Source organism: Elephantulus edwardii, unplaced genomic scaffold (assembly GCF_000299155.1).
Source record: "Elephantulus edwardii isolate Elephantulus edwardi_28Jun2011 unplaced genomic scaffold, EleEdw1.0 scaffold00350, whole genome shotgun sequence".
In the NCBI taxonomy this organism is placed as follows: domain Eukaryota; kingdom Metazoa; phylum Chordata; class Mammalia; order Macroscelidea; family Macroscelididae; genus Elephantulus; species Elephantulus edwardii.
This window is the reverse complement of record NW_006400100.1, coordinates 1,216,178-1,224,377: the sequence shown is the minus strand read 5'-3', so window position 1 is coordinate 1,224,377 and position 8,200 is coordinate 1,216,178. Positions and strand designations below refer to the sequence as shown.

At 43.7% G+C, this 8,200-nt stretch overlaps 2 pseudogenes; both read right to left on the bottom strand.

The window, feature by feature from the left end:
- Window positions 1-1,234: 1,234 nt before the first annotated feature.
- LOC102857794 lies at window positions 1,235-2,260 on the bottom strand (annotated as a pseudogene).
- A 122-nt stretch (window positions 2,261-2,382) lies between these two features.
- LOC102857392 lies at window positions 2,383-4,205 on the bottom strand (annotated as a pseudogene).
- Between the last annotated feature and the right edge of the window lie 3,995 nt (window positions 4,206-8,200).

Sequence of the window (8,200 nt, the reverse complement as noted above, 5' to 3'; positions counted from 1 at the left end):
TTTATTTTTTCTTGTTTTGTTTTGCTTTACCAATATCCCACAGAGTATTTATTAAAGCTTGTCAGATATAGCAAAAGAAAGCAGAGAACTATAGTCACTGAAAGGACCAGAATCAAGTCATGTAAAAGGATTTCTAATTTTTATATATGGACAACTTATAGTACCCTGGATAACTTGTCAGGTATGAGGGAACGTCACTATAGGAAACAGTAAAAATAATTTAAATAGTCATAATCATTTTACAAAAGACATTACATACCTAAAGAAAATTTGAATTATCAAGTAATTTTAAATAATGTTTCCAAGTCAAGCACAGGTATAAATGTCATAAGAATGGGAGGAAATTTATTTACAAAATTTGTCACTTGATCAGTAGCAAGAACCAAGAAATAACAAATTAAGGGGGCTGTGGTGATCTAGTGGCAAGAAGTTAGGCTGCAATCCTGAAGGTTTGAGGTTCAAATCCCACCAACTGCTCTGCAAGATGAGCAATCACCTCCTGTGAAACATGTCTGAAAACCCGCAGGAGTGTCAGTGATGGGTTGGTTCTGAATCGATGGTACACAACAACAGAGATAGAAGACAGCCTATACAAGGGAATGATCATATTTACCTGATGATTGTTAGGCTAACAAGATATCCTTCTGTATATTTTTCAGTTGTTGTTGATTGCCGTCAAGCACGACTCATAGCGACCCTATGAACAAAAGGCCGGAAGCCTTTCTATGACTATCATCATTTATCAAAGTTCAAAGTTTCTGAGGCATATTGTTTAGGAAGTGGATGCCACTCCTGCCATAAATTCAACCAACAGAGTCTGAGCAATTAGCTCTGTGTTACTCTGTTGAATCACAGCTTCCAGAGTACTGTCCTATTTCTCTTACATGGCTGTTAGCAATGACTACATTACTTTGTTGATTTCTTTTTTTCTCCCCACATTTAGGATTTTTTTTTCAATTTTCTAGAAGATGATTTGCATACCTGCCCCCCTTTCCTTTAGGTCATTTTCCAACATCACCTGTTTAAAGAGACGCTTTGGTCAAAAATGGAATGAAGCAGGCCAGGGGGATAAATCTTTGCTGATTTTAAAATATCAACACTTTCACAATTCTGTTCTCACACACGTCACATGCGTGTGCACACATCTGCACGGTCCGTGTTTTCTGTGTTTCTTGCAGGCGGGGAGGCCGCTGCAGCTGGTCACGCTGGCTCAGTCTCCGAGGTCTGCTCAGCTTCACATTCTTCGGAGGCCCTGGATGGAGGGAAGATTCCAAGGTCTTGAAATCCCAAATGGTCATGGCTCCATCGATGCCAGTAGTGCAGAGTTTACAACAGCCTTGCTTGTCGCCCTCTTAAATGGACACCTGAATGATGCTATTCTGGTGCAGCGTCTCCAAAGCCGTGTCGCTGTCCTCCGTGAGAGCCCGCTTGTCCATGTGGCGGTGGCGTTCCAAGGCCGACAGGTCCTGCTGGATACGGTTTCGGAGATGAAAGCTCCGGCAGCTGCGGTTGTCATATCTGAAGAGCACCGGGCAGCAGTCACAGCCAGTGGACACGGGGTTCTTCGACACAAATGACACGCTCAGGAGGGGCAGGGATTCCGTCTAGAGTGGAGATCTGTGCGCTTTTGGAGGCCTCGGCTCTGGACACGGTGCTGTCGTGACTAACCCAAGCCAGGTGGCTCCCGCTGGAGCAGAAGAAGACGCCTTGGACCGAGCCCCGGGTGCCACTGCCACCAAACTCAGACATCAGCTACCCAAAGAGCATCTTGCTGCCCCATGGCGTCCTGGCTGGCCTTTCATCCACTTTACGCAGGAAGCACCCTGTACTTGAGGTCGCAGGAGCCTGCTGCCAGCAGCGCTTTGTTGGGATGCCAGTCCAAGCTGAGGCCCGGGGAGTGCAGGGCGTCTTCATGTGTCTGCTGACCCACCAGTCGTTTGGGAACTCCAAGCAGCAGGCGGAGAAGAGCCATACTCCGCAATCCATGGTGAACTCGTTCTCCAGCGGGGACCCCTTAACGAACGTGGCTGCCCTGTTGATCGGCAGGATCACCAGGTGGACTTCCGACGCCATCCTTCTGACTCCGGATGTAGGCACTGCGGTCTGGCGGTTCTTGGGTGCCCAGTTAGGCCTGTGACGTGCCCGTTGTGCTCCTTGAGCTCATGAGCTTTCACCCACTGGCTCGCGTTCATCTTATAGATGGGGGCTTGATGATTACTGGGGCCCAGGGCAATCCGGGTGCGATCCCTATTCCAGGCATGGCAGGTGATTGGCTCCAGCAAAAACTGATGCAGGGACATTCTTCCTTGTGTTCTCAGAGAACACAAAGTCCGGAGCAAGGCTGTCCTGGCGGGTTTGGAGAGGAGAATTTGCAGCCTCTGGTCAGTTGACGGGAACAGGCTCCAGTGGGCGCAGGCAGAAGCCGATTGGGAGGGAACAGCTGCCCTTTGTTGATTTCCTTATTGACTTTTCTCTCTTTTTTCTCTCCCCGTTGTCAGTTCCTCTCTCCTCTCTTTTGGCCTGCACACTGATGTAATCTGCTTTGTTATAGCCTTCCCGGTTTGAGCAATTTCAAGAGCCAAAAATTATATTCTGGGGGTAAAGACCATGTTTTCCTCAGTGTAATCCAGAGAGCAATCTAGTCACAGCAAAGCGCCACAGTTAAAAGTTCCCTACAACCCCCTCCAACTTCAAGCAGAATGGTCTCCACTTTTCTGAAGCCGATTCTCATTGGAGCTCTTTTGGGTCCAACCCATCTATTTGGAGTTTCTCAAATTGCTCCCAGAACTCAAAGCACGTTTGGTCATCCAGTCTGGTGATTTTCAGGAACTGTGAATGAATGAGTTAGCAGTGGCCTTCAGCATGCTGTGTTGTTCTCCTGGCCCAAGCCATCTCAATGTCAGGACTGTCACCATAAGGCTCTGCTTATTTTTTTGGCCTGGGCTTCTGTTTCTTGGAACGATTAAGTGGAATAGCATCTTGATCAGCACTTGGCACAGGTGGAAGGGCTTGTGGAGGACGCCGGTGGTTCTCCTCCACCTGAGGAGATTTGGGTCTCATCATGCTCCCTTCCGGGGCTCCTTGGGTGCCAGCACCCTAAGTTATTTTTTTTAAAGAATTTTTTTTTTTAAGAAAAAGGGAGGGAAGACTATGCCTGGACATGCACGGATAGAGTAAGCAGGAAGAACACTTTCCCACTTTCCTGGGCCTGGAGACCTGTCAAATGTCTGCACTCAGACCTCTCCTAGAGGCCGACTCCCAGCATTGATGGGGCTGCTGCTCCTGTATATTGAAGGGAAGACACTACAGGCTTCTGAGTGAGAAGCTCATCTTCCTTACTGGTCTTCTCCCTTCTAGTCTAAGGAATATCAGAGGTTAGAGGGGGAAGGGAGTTTCTAGTTCACAAGGGGAGTGGTTGATTAGACACCTCCCAAATGGAGAAGGGGATTTGAGAGTGGTGAACAGATCTTCCCTAGATCTAAACGGTTCTTGGCAGCAGTAATAAAGAGATCAAAATATGTGGCGTATTGAGGAAATGTGTTGTCTCAGATATGTTGTTCTTTTTAAGTATCGTTGAGTTGTAGACAACTCATAGCAACCTTTATCAACCCTCTGTGCTGATGACCTTCTTCTCTGGCCTGTCCAAGGAAATCTTCACTGACAGCGAGATGCTTTCTGCTATCAAGTGCTTCACCTCCTGTGGCTCCACAGTGCCACCGCTGCTGCCATTGCCACCACCTCCTCTCCTGTGCTGGGGGCTCCACCACACCATCTGTGGGGCCCAGTGCTCACCACCCAGTCTAGGCTAGGGGACCCCTAAGCCCCAGCCACGGTGGCAGCATGGGGTTGTGATAGGGTGGGCTTGGTGGCAGGCAGAGGAAGGAAGTGGGACCCACCCACATTCCACAGAGAATCCCTGTCCTCCTGATGCTGAGCTCCAGTCCACACTGATAACCGGCAGTCAACTGCTTGGCTGTTTGAGCACATTTAGTTTATGTGACCTCCTTCAGTGTGGCCCGCCGGGCCTCCCACTCAACATGCCGCATCTCCTGCCTCTGTTATCTTGGCTCCAAGACCTCATCTCAGAACAAGTCTATTCTGTGGCAGTGTGGAGGCTCTTACCTCACCAGCCCAGCCTTGAGGCCCAGTGTCTGCCATCCATCCCAGGTGAGGGTATCCCTGGGGTCAGGCTTCGGAAGCCCCATGGAGCTGCTGCGGTGGTGTGGGCTCAGCAGTAGGGGACAGGAAGCCACGGAACTTACCTATTCTTCTTTGGGAATCTTTGCTCTCTTGATGTTAAGCCTTGATCCATATTGAAGACCCGTAATCAACTGTTTAATTGTTCCATTATCGATAAATTTAAGACTTTAGAGGGCCATGGGGGCACATTTCTATGCCACTTGCTGCTCATGCAGCTCATGTTGTTTCCTCCGTTGCCGTCATCTTTGTTCTGTAAATACCTTTTAAAAAAGACACAAATGATGACTTTACACACAGATCTCACCTGATGGGCTGCATAGGAATTAGATTGTTGGAGAATCTAAATATTGGCAGTCAAAATTAAGCCAGGGAAATACTGTAGGTCAAATCATAAATTACTCATACGCAAGTTCAACTGGAGGCTGAAGAAAATAAAAATAAGTGCACAGAAACCAAGATATGATCTTGAATCAATTCTATCTGAATTTTAAGATCCTCTTAAGAACAAATTTGAGGCATTGGACACCAGTGATTGAAGACCAGATGAGTTGTAGGTTCATGATATCAAGAATATCATCCGTGAAGAGAGCAAAAAACCATTACAGAAACAGGAGAAAGAAGAAATTGAAGTGGATGTCAGAAGAGACTCTAAAGATTGCCCTGGAGCACAAAGAAATCAAAACAAAAGGAAAACATGCTGAAGTTACAGAGCTGAACAGAAGATTTCAAAAGGCAGCTCGGGAGGACAGAACAAAGTGTTATAATGGAATTAGTGAGTTAGAAGTGGAGAATAAAAAAGGGAAGAACTTGTTCTGCATTTCTCAAGCTGAAAGAACTGAAAAACAAATTTAAGCCTCGTTTTGCAATATTAGAAGATGCTTTGTGAGAGGCTGATAGAGTTCTAATTTTATTGAGGGTTACATGAACATGTCAACTCTTGAAGATAAGTAAGAAAGGAAGGGAAAGAACGAGATTAAACAATTGGAGTGTACAAAATAAGTGAAGAGTGCATTAGCAAATGTGACAAGTACAGAAAGAATACAGTGCTCAGTCCAACACAAGTATCAAAGTTGTATAGAAAAAAAATCCAAGTCCAGACAAATCCTATTTACCAGAAAGAAGCGAAGATTAAACAAAAAGAGATAAGGAAATAAAGGTGAGTGTTACCCAAAATATAGCAACATTCATTAAAAATAATTTGAGAAATCAAACTTCCACAAAATTAAAAACATATGCCCTTCAAAAGATATTCCTAACACATAGAGAGAAAGAGAGAGAGAGAGAGAGAGAGAGAGAGAGAGAGAGAGAGAGAGGGGGGAAAGAGAGAAAGAGAAAGATTTTAAGGAAAATCAAATTCAGTTCACTTTCAAGAAGAAAATATTTGCATAGATTTGCACACTGATATTTATAGCAGTGTTATTCACAGTCACAAGAACATGAAAACTGTTCAAATGTCCACCAATAAATGAATAGATTGAGAAATTGTGGTACATTCACATGATGAAATATTATGCAGCACTCAAGAGCAATTATTTTGAAAAATACTACATAACACATGGAAGAGGCTGGAAAACATTATGTTCAGTGAATATCATAAGATAAATACTGCATAATACCATTATTGTAAAAACAGAAGGATTACTAGTAAGATGTGTACAATAATAGTTCAAAGAGGGAAGGAGAGGAAAGAGGTGGGCTGAAGGTGTGGAGAGGGAAAATCATGTGTCTGCAGAATTTGATGGACAAAGGAAGAGGGTGAAGGAATTAGGAAAGATCCATTAAGGACCTGAAAAGGCAGGGTAATTGGAGGCATGGATCAATGGTGATTAATTTTATAAAACACAATGTTTGGGAATGGTTTTATAAAGCACAATGTGAACAGAGTAGTGTGTGAAACACAGTGTATACAATTGGAACTCAATGTATAAAACTGAGTCAGAACTGACCCATGGCTGACCCTCTTGGGAGTTTCCAGAGGCAGTTAATCACACAGGAGGAGATTGTCCATCCTTCTCATGTGGTGCACCTAATGGATTCCAACCGCATGCCTTCCAAGGATTGTAGTGCAGTTTCTCACCACTAAACCATCCGAGCACCTTTAATTTTTACTATCGCCTGTGAGTTTTGTGTGGCCATTTGAGTGAATTTTCAAATGCAATAGGAAATGCAGTACAGAAGTGGTGAGGCCTTAGGGAGGACACGTTGTTAGAATAAAGTGTGAAGTGTGAGAGGCATTTCAGGTCTCATGGGATTTGGCTTTGTGCATTTGTTGGAGAGTTTGTTGCATTGTAAAGATAATGAAGATTAAATTAGTCTCCCCTACACTACATACAGAATCTTTTAAAAAAAAATCAATTTACTCTGTAAACTTTCACTCAAGTCTGAGCAACTATTTTGACATTATATAGCATGGGAGAGGCTAGAGCACATTATATTGAGTGAACTAACTCAAGCACATAAGAGCAAATACTAAATAAGGTCATTATTATAAAAACAGAATGGTAATCAGTAAGATGTGTATGGCTATCCAAAGAGGGAAGGGGAGGGGGACACAGAATCATGGGGTCACAGGACTTGATGCGTAAGGGTAGAAAGGGAAAAATAAACCAATGTACATTACTGAAACACAATAAAATATAGAACTTGTATTCAAAATACATAAAAAACACTCAAACTCCATGAGAAAATAGCAATCCACTAAAAAAAAGAAAATAAACACATGCAGGTAAAGGTAGAAGGTCAACATAAGAGAGGGAGAGAGGAAGACCTCTAATGGCATGGACTGACAAAGCAACTGTCACAATGGCTGAAGATCATCGCAGATGGTGAGGATGGCACGGGGCACGCAAGGTTCAGATCTTTTGTTCATAGGGTTGCTGTGAGTCAGAGCTAACTTGAAGGCACCTAACAACAACCACAAAAGGATACAAAGAATTTGAATGAATACATTATAAAAGATGTTAAGTGGATGTGTAAGGAGAACTTGAAAGAATTATCAGCATCATTGAGAAAGTATCATATAGTCATTGGGGAAATGCAAATGAAAACACACGTCCATCAGACGGATATTTGCTAGAAATGAGCAATGCTTGTGATGATAGACATACACATTATGCAAAAGAGACATGAAAATTTACATCCATGGAAAAACTTACTTGTGAATATCTTCATTGACTTAATCTCCAAGAACTTGACATTACACGAAGGCCCTCTCACAAGCAAATGCTGGTGATAATGGAACAGCAGGTAAACAAACAGTAGTGTATCAACCCAAACACATCATCACAGAGATGAGTAATACAACAAATGCATTTCATGTGTGTTTCCTTGAGTGGCAAGCCCAGACTTTAGATGATGGTGCATGCTTTCACGTATCTGTGGCAGTTGGAAGAGGTCAGGTTCAGGGACAGAGAACAAATCTTTAGTACCAGAAGCTGGGGTGGAGGAGGAATTTTCTATAAGGGTCATGAGGGCATATTTTAGAGTGAAATGATTAAGTCTTGATCATGTGATAGTATACCATTGTCAAAAATCAAATCTGCAGATGTAAATTATTCCTCACTAAACCTAGCCCTACCAAGAAGGTTCTGAAAACAATTATTTGTAATAACAAGTATTTAAAAAAAAAAAACCATAAAACAAAGCTAAGTGCCCAGGGTGAGCTGTTTTACTCTGAAGAGAGATTAAATTGGTTGTCAAAACTCAGCATCAATGGGATGTAGAGTCTTGCTTTCACCTTTGTTTAAAAGGAGAGGGAGCAGTGCAGATTGACCAGTCAGGTTGACCAGTCTAGGGACTGGTTCTGAGTCTTAGAAAGGAACACAGCTAAAGCCTTTCTTTAACTGTACATGAGGTCCTGGAGGTGACAGTGACTGGTCCTGTATGTTGCTGTTGTTGCTGTTATGTGTCGTCGAGTCGTTTGCGACTCATAGCGACCCTATGTACAACAGCCCTAAACCGTGCTCTATCCTGTGCCAATCTCACTGCCCCTGACACACCC